The sequence below is a fragment of the Choloepus didactylus genome, assembly GCF_015220235.1.
Source record: "Choloepus didactylus isolate mChoDid1 chromosome 11 unlocalized genomic scaffold, mChoDid1.pri SUPER_11_unloc3, whole genome shotgun sequence".
Taxonomy (NCBI): domain Eukaryota; kingdom Metazoa; phylum Chordata; class Mammalia; order Pilosa; family Megalonychidae; genus Choloepus; species Choloepus didactylus.
Genome location: NW_023637580.1, coordinates 2,258,088 through 2,276,281, shown reverse-complemented (window position 1 = coordinate 2,276,281; position 18,194 = coordinate 2,258,088). Strand labels below are relative to the sequence as shown.

The 18,194-nt window shown below is 35.6% G+C and overlaps 1 pseudogene; it reads left to right on the top strand.

The window, feature by feature from the left end:
• Nucleotides 1-12,694: 12,694 nt before the first annotated feature.
• LOC119524638 lies at nucleotides 12,695-13,575 on the top strand (annotated as a pseudogene).
• Nucleotides 13,576-18,194: the final 4,619 nt, after the last annotated feature.

The window sequence follows — 18,194 nt, the reverse complement described above, 5'->3', positions numbered from 1 at the left end:
GGTAAAGGTCTAGGAAGAGTATTCAAAGAAATTGTTGGGGAAAACTTCCCAAATCTTCTAAACAACATAAATACACAAATCATAAATGCTCAACGAACTCCAAATAGAATAAATCCAAATAAACCCACTCCGAGACATATACTGATCACACTGTCAAACACAGAAGAGAAGGAGCAAGTTCTGAAAGCAGCAAGAGAAAAGCAATTCACCACATACAAAGGAAACAGCATAAGACTAAGTAGTGACTACTCAGCAGCCACCATGGAGGCGAGAAGGCAGTGGCACGATATATTTAAAATTCTGAGTGAGAAAAATTTCCAGCCAAGAATACTTTATCCAGCAAAGCTCTCCTTCAAATTTGAGGGAGAGCTTAAATTTTTCACAGACAAACAAATGCTGAGAGAATTTGCTAACAAGAGACCTGCCCTACTGGAGATACTAAAGGGAGCCCTACAGACAGAGAAACAAAGACAGGACAGAGAGACCTGGAGAAAGGTTCAGTACTAAAGAGATTCGGTATGGGTACAATAAAGGATATTAATAGAGAGAGGGAAAAATATGGCAAACATAATCCAAAGGATAAGATGGCCAATTCAAGAAATGCCTTCACGGTTTTAACGTTGAATGTAAATGGATTAAACTCCCCAATTAAAAGATATAGATTCGCAGAGTGGATCAAAAAAAATGAACCATCAATATGTTGCATACAAGAGACTCATCTTAGACACAGGGACACAAAGAAACTGAAAGTGAAAGGATGGAAAAAAATATTTCATGCAAGCTACAGCCAAAAGAAAGCAGGTGTAGCAATATTAATCTCAGATAAAATAGACTTCAAATGCAGGGATGTTTTGAGAGACAAAGAAGGCCACTACATACTAATAAAAGGGGCAATTCAGCAAGAAGAAATAACAATCGTAAATGTCTATGCACCCAACCAAGGTGCCACAAAATACATGAGAGAAACATTGGCAAAACTAAAGGAAGCAATTGATGTTTCCACAATAATTGTGGGAGACTTCAACACATCACTCTCTCCTATAGATAGATCAACCAGACAGAAGACCAATAAGGAAATTGAAAACCTAAACAATATGATAAATGAATTAGATTTAACAGACATCTACAGGACATTACATCCCAAATCACCAGGATACACATACTTTTCTAGTGCTCACGGAACTTTCTCCAGAATAGATCATATGCTGGGATATAAAACAAGCCTCAATAAATTTAAAAAGATTGAAATTATTCAAAGCACATTCTCTGACCACAATGGAATACAATTAGAAGTCAATAACCATCAGAGACTTAGAAAATTCACAAATACCTGGAGGTTAAACAACACACTCCTAAACAATCAGTGGGTTAAAGAAGAAATAGCAAGAGAAATTGCTAAATATATAGAGACGAATGAAAATGAGAACACAACATACCAAAACCTATGGGATGCAGCAAAAGCAGTGGTAAGGGGGAAATTTATAGCACTAAACGCATATATTAAAAAGGAAGAAAGAGCCAAAATCAAAGAACTAATGGATCAACTGAAGAAGCTAGAAAATGAACAGCAAACCAATCCTAAACCAAGTACAAGAAAAGAAATAACAAGGATTGAAGCAGAAATAAACGACATAGAGAACAAAAAAACAATAGAAAGGATAAATATCACCAAAAGTTGGTTCTTTGAGAAGATCAACAAGATTGACAAGCCCCTAGCTAGACTGACAAAATCAAAAAGAGAGAAGACCCATATAAACAAAATAATGAATGAAAAAGGTAACATAACTGCAGATCCTGAAGAAATTAAAAAAATTATAAGAGGATATTATGAACAACTGTATGGCAACAAACTGGATAATGTAGAAGAAATGGACAATTTCCTGGAAACATATGAACAACCTAGACTGACCAGAGAAGAAATAGAAGACCTCAACCAACCCATCACAAGCAAAGAGATCCAATCAGTCATCAAAAATCTTCCCACAAATAAATGCCCAGGGCCAGATGGCTTCACAGGGGAATTCTACCAAACTTTCCAGAAAGAACTGACACCAATCTTACTCAAACTCTTTCAAAACATTGAAAAAAATGGAACACTACCTAACTCATTTTATGAAGCTAACATCAATCTAATACCAAAACCAGGCAAAGATGCTACAAAAAAGGAAAACTACCGGCCAATCTCCCTAATGAATATAGATGCAAAAATCCTCAACAAAATACTTGCAAATCGAATCCAAAGACACATTAAAAAAATCATACACCATGACCAAGTGGGGTTCATTCCAGGCATGCAAGGATGGTTCAACATAAGAAAAACAATCAATGTATTACAACACATTAAAAACTCGAAAGGGAAAAATCAATTGATCATCTCAATAGATGCTGAAAAAGCATTTGACAAAATCCAACATCCCTTTTTGATAAAAACACTTCAAAAGGTAGGAATTGAAGGAAACTTTCCTCAACATGATAAAGAGCATATATGAAAAACCCACAGCCAGCATAGTACTCAATGGTGAGAGACTGAAAGCCTTCCCTCTAAGATCAGGAACAAGACAAGGATGCCCGCTGTCACCACTGTTATTCAACATTGTGCTGGAAGTGCTAGCCAGGGCAATCCGGCAAGACAAAGAAATAAAAGGCATCCAAATTGGAAAAGAAGAAGTAAAACTGTCATTGTTTGCAGATGATATGATCTTATATCTAGAAAACCCTGAGAAATCGACGATACACCTACTAGAGCTAATAAACAAATTTAGCAAAGTAGCAGGATACAAGATTAATGCACATAAGTCAGTAATGTTTCTATATGCTAGAAATGAACAAACTGAAGAGACACTCAAGAAAAAGATACCATTTTCAATAGCAACTAAAAAAATCAAGTACCTAGGAATAAACTTAACCAAAGATGTAAAAGACCTATACAAAGAAAACTACATAACTCTACTAAAAGAAATAGAAGGGGACCTTAAAAGATGGAAAAATATCCCATGTTCATGGATAGGAAGGCTAAATGTCATTAAGATGTCAATTCTACCCAAACTCATCTACAGATTCAATGCAATCCCAATCAAAATTCCAACAACCTACTTTGCAGACTTGGAAAAGCTAGTTATCAAATTTATTTGGAAAGGGAAGATGCCTCGAATTGCTAAAGACACTCTAAAAAAGAAAAACGAAGTGGGAGGACTTACACTCCCTGACTTTGAAGCTTATTATAAAGCCACAGTTGCCAAAACAGCATGGTACTGGCACAAAGATAGACATATAGATCAATGGAATCGAATTGAGAATTCAGAGATAGACCCTCAGATCTATGGCCGACTGATCTTTGATAAGGCCCCCAAAGTCACCGAACTGAGCCATAACGGTCTTTTCAACAATTGGGGCTGGGAGAGTTGGATATCCATATCCAAAAGAATGAAAGAGGACCCCTACCTCACCCCCTACACAAAAATTAACTCAAAATGGACCAAAGATCTCAATATAAAAGAAAGTACCATAAAACTCCTAGAAGATAATGTAGGAAAACATCTTCAAGACCTTGTATTAGGAGGCCACTTCCTAGACTTTACACCCAAAGCACAAGCAACAAAAGAGAAAATAGATAAATGGGAACTCCTCAAGCTTAGAAGTTTCTGCACCTCAAAGGAATTTCTCAAAAAGGTAAAGAGGCAGCCAACTCAATGGGAAAAAATTTTTGGAAACCATGTATCTGACAAAAGACTGATATCTTGCATATACAAAGAAATCCTACAACTCAATGACAATAGTACAGACAGCCCAATTATAAAATGGGCAAAAGATATGAAAAGACAGTTCTCTGAAGAGGAAATACAAATGGCCAAGAAACACATGAAAAAATGTTCAGCTTCACTAGCTATTAGAGAGATGCAAATTAAGACCACAATGAGATACCATCTAACACCGGTTAGAATGGCTGCCATTAAACAAACAGGAAACTACAAATGCTGGAGGGGATGTGGAGAAATTGGAACTCTTATTCATTGTTGGTGGGACTGTATAATGGTTCAGCCACTCTGGAAGTCAGTCTGGCAGTTCCTTAGAAAACTAGATATAGAGCTACCATTCGATCCAGCGATTGCACTTCTCGGTATATACCCGGAAGATCGGAAAGCAGTGACACGAACAGATATCTGCACGCCAATGTTCATAGCAGCATTATTCACAATTGCCAAGAGATGGAAACAACCCAAATGTCCTTCAACAGATGAGTGGATAAATAAAATGTGGTATATACACACGATGGAATACTACGCGGCAGTAAGAAGGAACGATCTGGTGAAACATATGACAACATGGATGAACCTTGAAGACATAATGCTGAGCGAAATAAGCCAGGCACAAAAAGAGAAATATTATATGCTACCACTAATGTGAACTTTGAAAAATGTAAAACAAATGGTTTATAATGTAGAATGTAGGGGAACTAGCAGTAGAGAGCAATTAAGGAAGGGGGAACAATAATCCAAGAAGAACAGATAAGCTATTTAACGTTCTGGGGATGCCCAGAAATGACTATGGTCTGTTAATTTCTGATGGATGTAGTAGGAACAAGTTCACTGAAATGTTGCTATATTATGTAACTTTCTTGGGGTAAAGTAGGAACATGTTGGAAGTTAAGCAGTTATCTTAGGTTAGTTGTCTTTTTCTTACTCCCTTGTTATGGTCTCTTTGAAATGTTCTTTTATTGTATGTTTGTTTTCTTTTTAACTTTTTTTTTCATACAGTTGATTTAAAAAAGAAGGGAAAGTTAAAAAAAAAAAAAAAAGAAAAAAGACAAACAAGGAAAAAAAAAAAAATGATGTAGTGCCCCCTTGAGGAGCCTGTGGAGAATGCAGGGGTATTTGCCTACCCCACCTTCATGGTTGCTAACATGACCACAGACATAGGGGACTGGTGGTTTGATGGGTTGAGCCCTCTACCATAAGTTTTACCCTTGGGAAGACGGTTGCTGCAAAGGAGAGGCTAGGCCTCCCTGTATTTGTGCCTAAGAGTCTCCTCCTGAATGCCTCTTTGTTGCTCAGATGTGGCCCTCTCCCTCTGGCTAAGCCAACTTGAAAGGTGAAATCACTGCCCTCCCCCCTACGTGGGATCAGACACCCAGGGAAGTGAATCTCCCTGGCAACGTGGAATATGACTCCCGGGGAGGAATGTAGACCCGGCATCGTGGGATGGAGAACATCTTCTTGACCAAAAGGGGGATGTGAAAGGAAATGAAATAAGCTTCAGTGGCAGAGAGATTCCAAAAGGAGCTGAGAGATCACTCTGGTGGGCACTCTTACGCACACTTTAGACAACCTTTTTTAGGTTCTAAAGAATTGGGGTAGCTGGTAGTGGATACCTGAAACTATTAAACTACAACCCAGAACCCATGAATCTCGAAGACAGTTGTATAAAAATGTAGCTTATGAGGGGTGACAGTGGGATTGGGAATGCCATAAGGACCAAACTCCACTTTGTCTAGTTTATGGATGGATGTGTAGAAAAGTAGGGGAAGCAAACAAACAGACAAAGGTACCCAGTGTTCTTTTTTACTTCAATTGCTCTTTTTCACTCTAATTATTATTCTTGTTATTTTTGTGTGTGTGCTAATGAAGGTGTCAGGGATTGATTTAGGTGATGAATGTACAACTATGTAATGGTACTGTAAACAATCGAAAGTACAATTTGTTTTGTATGACTGCGTGGTATGTGAATATATCTCAATAAAATGATGATTAAAAAAAAAATTACTCCTATAACTCATTTGTACAAAATGTACAAATATCTTGAAAATATATTCCTCCAAAGAAATTATACAAATAGCCAGTAAGCACATGAAAAGATGCTCAACATCATTTGCTGTAAGTAAAATGCAAATCAAAACCTAATTAAGATACAATTACACACCCAATAGGATGGTTATTATTTTAAATGGAAAATAACATGATGGCTAGGAAATAAAAGAAATGGAAACTTCTGTGCATTGCTGGTGGGAAAGTAAAATGCTGCATCCAGCTTGAGTAAACAGTTTGAGGGTTTCTCAGAGAGTTAAACAAAGAATTAATGTATGATTCAGCAATTCCAGGAGGATGAAAACAGGGACTTGAAGAGATATTTCTACATAAATATTAGAGCATCATTATCTATAATGACCAAAAGGTGGAAGTAAACCAAGTGTTCATCAACAAATGAATTGATAAATGAAACAAGGATTTCTTTTCAGCCATTAAAGAAATGAAATGTTGATACATGCTACAACAGCTATCAACCTGGAAGACATCATGTTGAGTAAGTAATTCAGACAAAAGACAAATATTGTATGGTTTCAACTATATATATATTGCCTCATATAAGCAAATTCATAGAGAGAGAGTGGATTTCAGGTTACCAGGGACTGGAGAGGCTGGAAATAGGAAGTTGTTGATAGGCATGGAGATCCTGTTTGAGATGAAAAATGTTGGTAATGGATGGGGACACAATATTCAGAATATAATTACTATCAGTGATACATTAGATAGCAATTAAATTGGGAAATTTTGTTAGGTGTATAGGTTACTACAATACAAAAAATGAGAATAAAGATTTGGGGATTGGAAGACTGATTCTGGGCACTATCAGGACAAAAATCACAATCCATCATTCCATTTTCTGTTCTGAGTCAAGTTTGAGCCATAGAGATAAACACATGAAAGGGAGAGCAGGTCCCTTGGAGGAAGGGCCCTGTAGTGTCACAATAAATAAATGTGTTTTTGATATACAAATCCTCTTGGAAAGGACCTAGAGCCATTTACAATAGCATACTTGGAAAAGCAAAATACTTAGCTCTTTTGAGCACTATTGGTTACAGAGTCTGAGCTGGCAAGAGAAGCTCTGTTTTAATGGAATGCTTCTCTCATCATTACTTCCACTGACCAACATGTGCTTTTCATCATCACAACCTGATGCTCTTTTGGATAGTTTCAGGTTCCCAGTTTTGGATAGAAGCTTTTATCAGGGTTACAGTATGGGTTGCTTTATACTGAAAGCTAGATTGATACTGGTAGTTTTGAGCTCCTTATGCCAGCATGTTCTAAGTGGGAACCTTCAGAAATACCTTAATACTTTCTTCTGGGAGTAGAACTTTCAGGAAACCATAATAGTAAATTGGTCTTTGTTGCTAGAGATCCTCTACGCATCTCCAACACATGGTGCACCTTCTGTCTACTAATGGAGGTAAAACTGAGTGAATGTCATCAAAGCCCCCCATAGGTTTAACTTCTGATTGAGTGTGGCTCATGCAGTGTAGTGTAAGTTATTCTGCATTCCCCAGATACCCCTTCCCCTTTCAGGACTGTAATATTTTTCCCCCCAGCTACTTTGAGTTTCATATGATGGCTCTTAGGGAAGTACCTCTCAAGAAATTGTACTTGGTTGTTGAAAACTGCCTACACCAAGATTATGTTCCCTTCCTGGGGGCAGCCCACATCCTGTGAATGCTCCATGTGGGTCCGCAAAGGAGGGACCAGTTGCCTCAATAGGGAGCAATTCCCAAGGGCCAGCCCAGTTGCAGGGTTCCTCCACAAAGCAGTAGGTGCATTTGCTGTGACCACTTTCCCACTGGACTTCTTCCTGTGCCCAGTTCTCCTTCCTTTTCTCCTGGGGCTGTTTATCCCCAGAGCACTCCCCAATAAATTCCCCACATGATAATTTCCAGCTCAGAGTCTATATTCCAGAAAAGACCAAGTGTGTTTCTCCGGAGTAGGGTGGGTGACAGCAGAGTGATATTTATTTTCTTTGCTCCCCTGCCTGTTGTTTATGACATCTTGGCCCTGAGGTCTGGCCTGGATCACAGCAACTGTTATTCCTTCCCAATATCTCTTCATGGGTAGGGGTGGCAAAGGCTTCCTGCTCTTGACTGCATGGGGTTCCTGTGAAACCTTTCTGGTTTATCTTAAACTTTCCCATATATTTATACACTAGTCCTTTATTAATTTCAATCGGACACCCAGCTTCACTGTACTTTGTTTCAGGTTGAGATTTTGATTGATACATCCTCTATTTCCCCACATCAGAGCTTCATTGGCCTTCATTCCCATGGCCTCTGGGGTCATACAGAGACTTTGATCTACAAAGCACAAGGGCTATTCCCCTCAATTAACAGTGGTAACCCTGTGTCTCTAGAGTATTGTTTTGACCAACCTGTGATTCCACTTCATATTTCTTAGAAGTAAAAAATGACAATTTTATTATAAATGATTGTTATACTTTTTCTGAAGTATTTATTTGAAAATGATATGCTACTTAAATATCATATGCTACTTGCACTTATTTAGGGACCTAGGGCTTTGCACAGAAAATATAATTTGACTTAAATGTAGAACACACGCATGTGACTAAGCACTTGCCAAATAAGAGTGGGATTTACTTCTTCAATAAGATTCAAAATCCTAAGTCATTAACACTATTAATCATATTATACTACCCTCTAAAAGCACTAAATGACAATTACTACAGCCCACAGAGACTAAGCAATTGCATCATCTTACATATTGTGTCAGGAAAATTCTGTCCATCAGTTATTCCACTGAAATAAAATTGAGAAATGAATACCTGCATATTACTAGGGACATTAAAAATTTCCCTGTGTCAGCTTGCCTGAGACTGTTTTACCTTATATTACAGTTAGATATTACAAATAATCACAACTGCATGAGGTTTCAAATTATTAATTTTTATTAATGAAGAAAATAAATTTACTTTACTTAATATGATGTTAGAATTGACTATAGTCCCAAAAATGTCTAGGCTACAATTATGAGCTGTTTTTGTAGACAGTACAATTAACAAGAACAAAATTATGAAATGGATCCCAAAGTAGAGTCACATTTCAAAGTGCTTGACATCATAAATGACATGTGCTTTTGGTGCTTTAGCTATTTTCATTGCTTTATTACATACACATAGACTTATCAAACATAAAATATAAAAATGTATCAATTATATATGTATGTATATATATATAAATAGATAGATATAGATAGATAAATATTATCAGTCAGTTATTCTGTCAAATTTAGTTCAGGAAGGAAAAGCATCTGAATTATACCATATATTTTCTGTCATTTTAATTATTGTATTTGATAATAATTGATCTCTCAATATAAGACCATTTAACAGCCACTCTTCATCAAAGTTTAAATTAGCAATGCCTGAATCATATTAATTCACTCCTTGTAGTATTTTAGATCATCATCCCTTTCCAAGGATATTTATTTAATTTTACATTTGTTCTCAAATGATTCATTTTCCTTTTATTGCATCACAGATTTCTGAAATCATGTAGGGAATTATTTTGAATCTATGGAAACATTCAATATTCATGAATATTAAATCTTGTTAGCATCTCAAGTATCAGCTGTGTGCAGCCCTAGCAATTAATCAATAATATTTTTAGCAAAAATGGTGAAAGGCCACACCTATTCTTCCTCAACGCGAAACATCGTAGACACTGACATAAGCGATTCATCTGCCGCTAGTCTAGAACGTCCTTCCTCCGCCCATATCGGTATAAGGTGATGCTGCCAGAGGGTAAGGAGATCCAGCCTGCTGGGATTCTTTATCCTACTTGAGTAGGTCAACCTAACCTCTTATTATTTAAGCATTTGCTTGTGAATTCTAACTCCAGCAAATCCAATGTTATAGTATGCCTTCCACCTATTTTTCTAATTTTTTAAAATCCTCCCTATTACTCATGCTGTGCTCCAAATAACTAAAACATACTATCTGACACAGCCATCAGTTCAAAACTGTGAATCTGGTCAAATTCTTGCTTTGATTCTTGCTATTTTATTTTTGACAGAAGAGATTTCAGTTTCCTGGAAATAAAGATCTTCAGTTTTGGTCGTAGGTTTTGGGAGTAGAAATTGGAAAAATACACAAAAGCAAAACCTAGGCACTGTTACAATTTTCTATGTTTGCTCAAAAGTGTTGATGAGTTGTCTTCTGTTAGCAACTCAAAAGATATGCATTTTTTATTTAACATAAGGAGATAATTTTAGTATCCATCTATAAAAAGGACTATGGATAAGGAAGAAATTTAATGGGAATATCTCTAGTTTTCTGCAGCCATCATGAAGAAGGTAAAAAAAAAAATCTTTAGCTTTCAGGTGAGTAAATTTCCAATTCATACACTAATCAATTTCTTCCTTTTTTGCCATTTACTTGCAAGAAAAATTATTTTCTCACTTTTAATTTCACCCATGCTTTGCCTCTGTAGTCAATTCATTAGAATTTATTCCAGAAAATCCTCTTTTCATAGGATCACAAAGGTTTTAATTAGCTGCAAATTGTCTTACTTCTGTAATGTTAAGAATTATAATAAAAAATGCAACTTAAATTTATCACATTTTTAGGGAATTTTATTACCTGCTACTTATTTGATTTAATTGATGCATGTAACTCATTTTTCCATTACATGATCTGAATACTATAGCAAGCTGAGTAATTTATAAGTATTTTTATACACTTGCTTCACCTAAAAAAAGCATAGATGCCATAAGGACCAAACTCCACTTTGTCTAGTTTATGGATGGATGTGTAGAAAAGTAGGGGAAGCAAACAAACAGACAAAGGTACCTAGTGTTCTTTTTTACTTCAATTGCTCTTTTTCACTCTAATTATTATTCTTGTTATTTTTGTGTGTGTGCTAATGAAGGTGTCAGGGATTGATTTAGGTGATGAATGTACAACTATGTAATGGTACTGTAAACAATCGAAAGTACAATTTGTTTTGTATGACTGCGTGGTATGTGAATATATCTCAATAAAATGATGATAAAAAAAAAAAAAGCATAGATGTCTTACTTTCTCCATGATAATGATTTCAAATAATAAAAATATTTAATCATAAGTAGAAACTTCATGAGAAAATGCATTTCAAAAACTGAAAATTCAGGTAGGTAATTGAAATTATTCTCTGAAAAACACATAAATTACTCTTGCATGATTGAAACAAAAGATTAGCTCAAATTGCTGTATAAATTAATAATATGTCAGCTTGCCTTCTCAGAATATGCAAACTCTAACATCTGTTGTAAAACTCCCCATGGAATTGAGACTTTAGGTACACTTAAAGTAAAGCTATGTCTGAATAATATAATTGGATGTGAAGCGTATTACAAAATACTTTTTCACCTTCATATATTCTAAATTTTAAAGCAACTTTTGGAAAGGTTTTATTACATCCAATGTTATAAGTAAATAAACAAAAACTAATGTAAGACACTTGCCCAACAACTACTAAATTACAGATTGAATTTTAAAAATATTGCAAGTTCAATTACCTTTCAAGAAAGAACTTTCAAGAAAGGTCTTCCGAAAAATTAGTCCTTCAGAAAACTTACACTCTATTAAATCTAGAATAGAGGATGTGCATATCCCAAATACAGGGTAAATATGTGAATATGTTAGCAAGGTGAAAGTGTATTTCATGATATCTAATTTGAAACAACCCACTAAAGCCCTCATTCAGATTTTTTCCAGTACAATGATGGTGCTCAAGTAAAGTTGTTTGGGATTAAAGGGTCTTTGCACTGTCTCCCCAGTAAGGATTGACATTCAAGTGTAAGATGGCTGTGTAAGTGGATACAAAGTGAGTGCTCATGAATGAGATGGACTCCTTTGCCCATGTAAATACATTGAATGAGAGAATTTACAAGGCCATGTTCATGAGATTGAATTAGCCTCATGTTCTCTTTAACTTTGGACATATTCATTTAAAGGCTGTATGTTTTTAAGATCTAGACTCTATCAGGACTGAAGAAGAAACTAATTTACACTATGGTAAGGTGAAGAAGTAATGGTGTTATTTTTGTTTTGTTTTGTTGTGTTTCATTTCAACTGTACTCACTGAAGGATGTGTTTGTGTGCCTGTAGTGCAAACAGTTCTCATTACAGCAAAGTACCATTTTACAGATAAGTGAAGTGTGCATTTAATATTATAGTCTTTCATTGTGGGAAAGGATTCCAAGAAAATTACTTTTGTTTTCTGCATGTAACTGTGAAAGAAACTGTGCTACAAATCTTTCCAAAGAAAGTTATGTTTCCATGTACAAGCTCAGTTGCTCCAGTCCTTAAACTTTAGAAAATAAGCCCTCTTGTTTGAAAAGAAAAAAAAAAATGCATTCCCAGATTAATACCTGTCAGGAAAAACCATCTGACTGTAGTAAGTTACAGTGAATTTTAACATGTTATCTATGTGTAACACTCATTATCGAGTACCTAGCATTTATGTAATTAAGAACATTGGATTAATTTAGTTTCTAAGATTATTGACTATGAAAGGCATATGGTAAGCATATACATAAATTGCAAATTCTGTGATTCAATTCTTTCAATTTATTTTGGTATCTGACACAAGAAAATCAAAATTACATAGTACTTGAAGTTTACTGTGCATTTTGATACATTATATCAGTTACTCAGTTATAAACCTGCAAATTTCTCATAAGGAAAACTTGGAAAACTTTTAGTTGGTTTTACTCCCAATTTAAAACATTTACAAAATGACAGATGAATCATTTGAAAGAAGTTTTATCTTCTTTTTTCACCTCTTTCCTTTTGAAGAAGCATGACATTCAAGTGGAACATTTTTAAATGGCAAAAACTCTCCATTTTTTCATTGGCAGTGCCACTCCTGTTAGAAATCATGGAAAACAGAAACTATACCTCAGATTTCATTCTTCTAGGACTCTTCAACAACTCAGGAGCCCACATCTTCCTCTTTGGGTTGATGCTGACAGTGGTCTTCATTTCCCTGTTGGTCAGTGCCCTCATGATCTTCCTGATTCACTGGGACCACCGCCTTCACACACCCATGTACTTTCTACTGAGCCAACTCTCCCTCATGGACATGATGCTGGTTTCCACCATTGTGTCCAAAATGGCTGCTGACTACTTGACTGGAAATAAGTTCACCTCCCCTGCTGGCTGTGGGTTACAGATCATTCTCTTCCTCACTTTGGATGGTGGAGAGTCTTTCCTCCTGGCAGCCATGTCCTATGACTGCTATGTAGCTGTATGTCACCCTCTGCAATATCCCATCCTCATGAGCTAGCAATTATGCCTGAGAATGATTTTGGGGTCTTGGTTTCTGGGAGCAGCTGATGGGCTCATGCAGGCTGCTGCTACCCTGAGCTTCCCATTTGCAAATCACATGAGATTGATCATTTCTTCTGTGAGGCCCCCATGCTGGTGTGCTTGACTTGTGCTGACACATCTGTCTTTGAGTATGCCATGTACATCTGCAGTGTGTTAATGATCCTGGTCCTCTTCTCTCTCATCCTGACTTCCTACGGTCTCATCCCAGCTGCTGTTCTCCACATGTGATCCACAGAGGCCCTCAAGAAGGTCTTTGCCACCTGCTCATCACATTTGGCTCTGGTGGTATTATTACATGGGGCTGCCATTTTTATATACATAAGACCCAAATCCTACAGGTCAGCTAACTATGATAAGATTGTGTCAGTTTATTATACTATCTTCACCCCAGTTCTGAACCCCCTCTTCTACAGTCTGAAGGAACAGTGAGGTCAAAGAAGCCTTATGGAAGTTGTATGTGTCAGTGTATTCCCTTTTATCATGAAGAAGAGTACATGGATTTGCTCCAAAATGATTGTGTATAATATTCTCAGTTGAAATTCAACTATATATATGTTTATATCTACATGTATGTATTTTTTCTATATTATTTTGGTGACCTAATCCTTATACTCAGTGTTTGCTCTATTGTCATCACCAAATAAAATTGTGGATTCTTAAAACTTACAATTTGATTGCATAACAAATATTTAGTAAAATGTTTCTACACAATATCCTTTAATAAATGTTTGTTAAAAGAATCAACTAAGAAATCAAACAATTTTGAGGATAAAATGTTCAAATGTGTGTTAGATTAAGGTGTTATTAAAATTCCATAAATTGCACAGTTCTGAAACATGCTTTTCAACCAGTTTTGACAAATATATAGGCTCATATAACTTACACTTACTATCAAGAGACACAACTTTGGCACCCCAGAAAGGGCACTCATGGCTTTTACCAGTGAAATATCTCACTCCAGATACAACCACTCATCTGATTTTTGCCATCATCTTTTATTTGGTCTATTTTAGAATTTCAGATAAATGAAAAACTCTACTAGGTAATTTATGTGTCTGGCTTCCTTCACTTTGTTTAATATAAACTTAAACTTAACATAAACTTAAAATCAATATAAACTTAAACTTAACACAAGTTTAAGAAAATTCCTTCATTTTTGTATTTATCAGTCATTTGTCCTTTTATTGCTAAGTACTATTAAGTTGTAAGAATATATCCATCATTTGTGGATGGGCATCTGAACTATTTGCAATTTGGAGCAGTTATGACTAAGCCTGTTATTAACCTCCTTTTTGTGATCATATGTTCTTACTTCTCTTACACCTTCCAACAATGTATGCAAGTTCCAGTTGTGGCACATTGGCAACAATGCTGGGTATTGTCAACCTTGTTCAAGTTAGCAATAATATCTCATGGTTTTCATTTGCATTTCCAAGATGGCAAATGATGTTAAGATGTTTTCCATGAAACTATTGCTCATTTGTGTGTCTTCTTTGTCCTTCCAAAAAATACAACTTGCTTGATTGTAAATAAACAGATAATATGTGATATCTATGGGAGTATTTGTGATTTTTCAAATCAAATTATATGTTGAATTACTTTCTAATGATTATTTTCTGACATATCTGTTTCAAGTCAATGTTCAAAGATTAAGTATTTTAAACAATGCACTTATGTATAATGCCTTCTTCCCACTTTCATTTTTCCTTGAAACTGTAAATTCCTTGTTTTCACTTATATATTGAAGCAAAGTATTCCAAATCCATTGGGCATAATGAAACAAAAAATATTGTTTTTACCAGGAGGGCTTTCAAGCAAAGATGTAAAAAAAAAAAAAGAGTTCAGGTTTTATGGTTTATTTCTGATTTATTTGTTTGTAAATGATTGTATAACTAGAATAATTTTCAGACTAGAAACATGATACCATTAAAAAGGTTGATGTTTCTGCAAAGGTAATATACATATGCAATGATATTATACATAAAGTGTGTACTTATAAATTATATATATTCATACATATATATAGTCATATATTTATAAATGAATACTTGTATACATTTATATGTATAATGTTCTCTAAAGATAGCAATGAAATACAAATTCAGTGTTAAGAAAATAATTTAACATAACATTTATAAATTATTTTTTTATTTTTTTAATTTTTCTTTATTTTTTATTTTATAAAATAAAGAGAGGAAGAGTGGAGATTATTTCATTAGGGAGCACAGACCAGCTTTTATTTGGCATATTTTCTAGAGCATTTTCGAGAATGGGGTGTTTTAGAAGGAAGATATGGTTTAGAATTTGGCTCAATCTGAGTGTCTTGACTTAGAATCTCTAGTAGAGCTCAGCCAATTTATTTTGTTTTAATTTTTGTTTGTTCCCACAAGCACAGACATACTTTGATCAAAGGATGATTTCATTAAATAATTTGTTTACATGATCTTTTTTTTTTTTTTTTTTTTTTTTTTTGGATTAATTAAGGCAATACAAGAAAAACAACAGTTCAATTTTCATTTTTTTTCCTAATAAGGGATCTTCCCTTTGTTGAAGTCATAAGTCTCCTTAACATTTATTAATATCTTATATTCTCTAAAAGCACTACATTATTCAATAGTCCGGAAGATGATTTCCTAAAAATTTAAGTAATGACTAATGTGTGGTGTATCTCCAAATAATGGTTATTTCTTATCAGCCTATATCTCTGTACTTCTATGGTGCTGGTGGATCCCAGTTGTTCCCCATTTCACATTGCTAAATATTTTATTAAGAACTGTGCTAGGCTTTTTGGACACAATATAGAAATAAATATAATACAGTGCCTATTCTTAAAGTGCTTAAAATTTATTTAACAGGATAATAAATCAATAAAAAATAGTTAACATTTTTTGAAGGCTTACTCTGCACTGTGCAATGTTTAAACATTTTGTGTTTATTAAATTGTCTAGCATTAAAAAAAATTATTGCTCTTTTTTTTTTTTTTTAATCATCATTTTATTGAGATATATTCACATACCACGCAGTCATACAAAACAAATTGTACTTTTGATTGTTTACAGTACCATTACATAGTTGTACATTCATCACCTAAATCAATCCCTGACACCTTCATTAGCACACACACAAAAATAACAAGAATAATAATTAGAGTGAAAAAGAGCAATTGAAGTAAAAAAGAACACTGGGTACCTTTGTCTGTTTGTTTCCTTCCCCTACTTTTCTACACATCCATCCATAAACTAGACAAAGTGGTGTTTGGTCCTTATGGCTTTCCCAATCCCATTGTCACCCCTCATAAGCTACATTTTTATACAACTGTCTTCGAGATTCATGGGTTCTGGGTTGTAGTTTGATAGTTTCAGGTATCCACCACCAGCTACCCCAATTCTTTAGAACCTAAAAAGGGTTGTCTAAAGTGTGCATAAGAGTGCCCACCAGAGTGACCTCTCGGCTCCTTTTGGAATCTCTCTGCCACTGAAGCTTATTTCATTTCCTTTCACATCCCCCTTTTGGTCAAGAAGATGTTCTCCGTCCCACGGTGCCAGGTCTACATTCCTCCCTGGGAGTCATATTCCACGTTGCCAGGGAGATTCACTTCCCTGGGTGTCTGATCCCACGTAGGGGGGAGGGCAGTGATTTCACCTTTCAAGTTGGCTTAGCCAGAGAGAGAGGGCCACATCTGAGCAACAAAGAGGCATTCGGGAGGAGGCTCTTAGGCACAACCATAGGGAGGCCTAGCCTCTCCTTTGCAGCAACCGTCTTCCCAAGGGTAAAACCTGTGGTAGAGGGCTCAACCCATCAAACCACCAGTCCCCTATGTCTGTGGTCATGTTAGCAACCATGGAGGTGGGGTAGGCGAATACCCCTGCATTCTCCACAGGCTCCTCAAGGGGGCACTGCATCGTTTTTTTTTTCCTTGTTTTTTTTTTTTTTAAACTTTCCCTTCTTTTTTAAATCAACTGTATGAAAAAAAAGTTAAAAAGAAAACAAACATACAATAAAAGAACATTTTAAAGAGACCATAACAAGGGAGTAAGAAAAAGACAACTAACCTAAGATAACTGCTTAACTTCCTGTTCCTACTTTACCCCAAGAAAGTTACATAATATAGCAACATTTCAGTGAACTTGTTCCTACTACAACCATCAGAAATTAACAGACCATAGTCATTTCTGGGCATCCCCAGAACGTTAAATAGCTTATCTGTTCTTCTTGGATTATTGTTCCCCCTTCCTTAATTGCTCTCTACTGCTAGTTCCCCTACATTCTACATTATAAACCATTTGTTTTACATTTTTCAAAGTTCACATTAGTGGTAGCATATAATATTTCTCTTTTTGTGCCTGGCTTATTTCGCTCAGCATTATGTCTTCAAGGTTCATCCATGTTGTCATATGTTTCACCAGATCGTTCCTTCTTACTGCCGCGTAGTATTCCATCGTGTGTATATACCACATTTTATTTATCCACTCATCTGTTGAAGGACATTTGGGTTGTTTCCATCTCTTGGCAATTGTGAATAATGCTGCTATGAACATTGGCGTGCAGATATCTGTTCGTGTCACTGCTTTCCGATCTTCCGGGTATATACCGAGGAGTGCAATCGCTGGATCGAATGGTAGCTCTATATCTAGTTTTCTAAGGAACTGCCAGACTGACTTCCAGAGTGGCTGAACCATTATACAGTCCCACCAACAATGAATAAGAGTTCCAATTTCTCCACATCCCCTCCAGCATTTGTAGTTTCCTGTTTGTTTAATGGCAGCCATTCTAACCGGTGTTAGATGGTATCTCATTGTGGTCTTAATTTGCATCTCTCTAATAGCTAGTGAAGCTGAACATTTTTTCATGTGTTTCTTGGCCATTTGTATTTCCTCTTCAGAGAACTGTCTTTTCATATCTTTTGCCCATTTTATAATTGGGCTGTCTGTACTATTGTCATTGAGTTGTAGGATTTCTTTGTATATGCAAGATATCAGTCTTTTGTCAGATACATGGTTTCCAAAAATTTTTTCCCATTGAGTTGGCTGCCTCTTTACCTTTTTGAG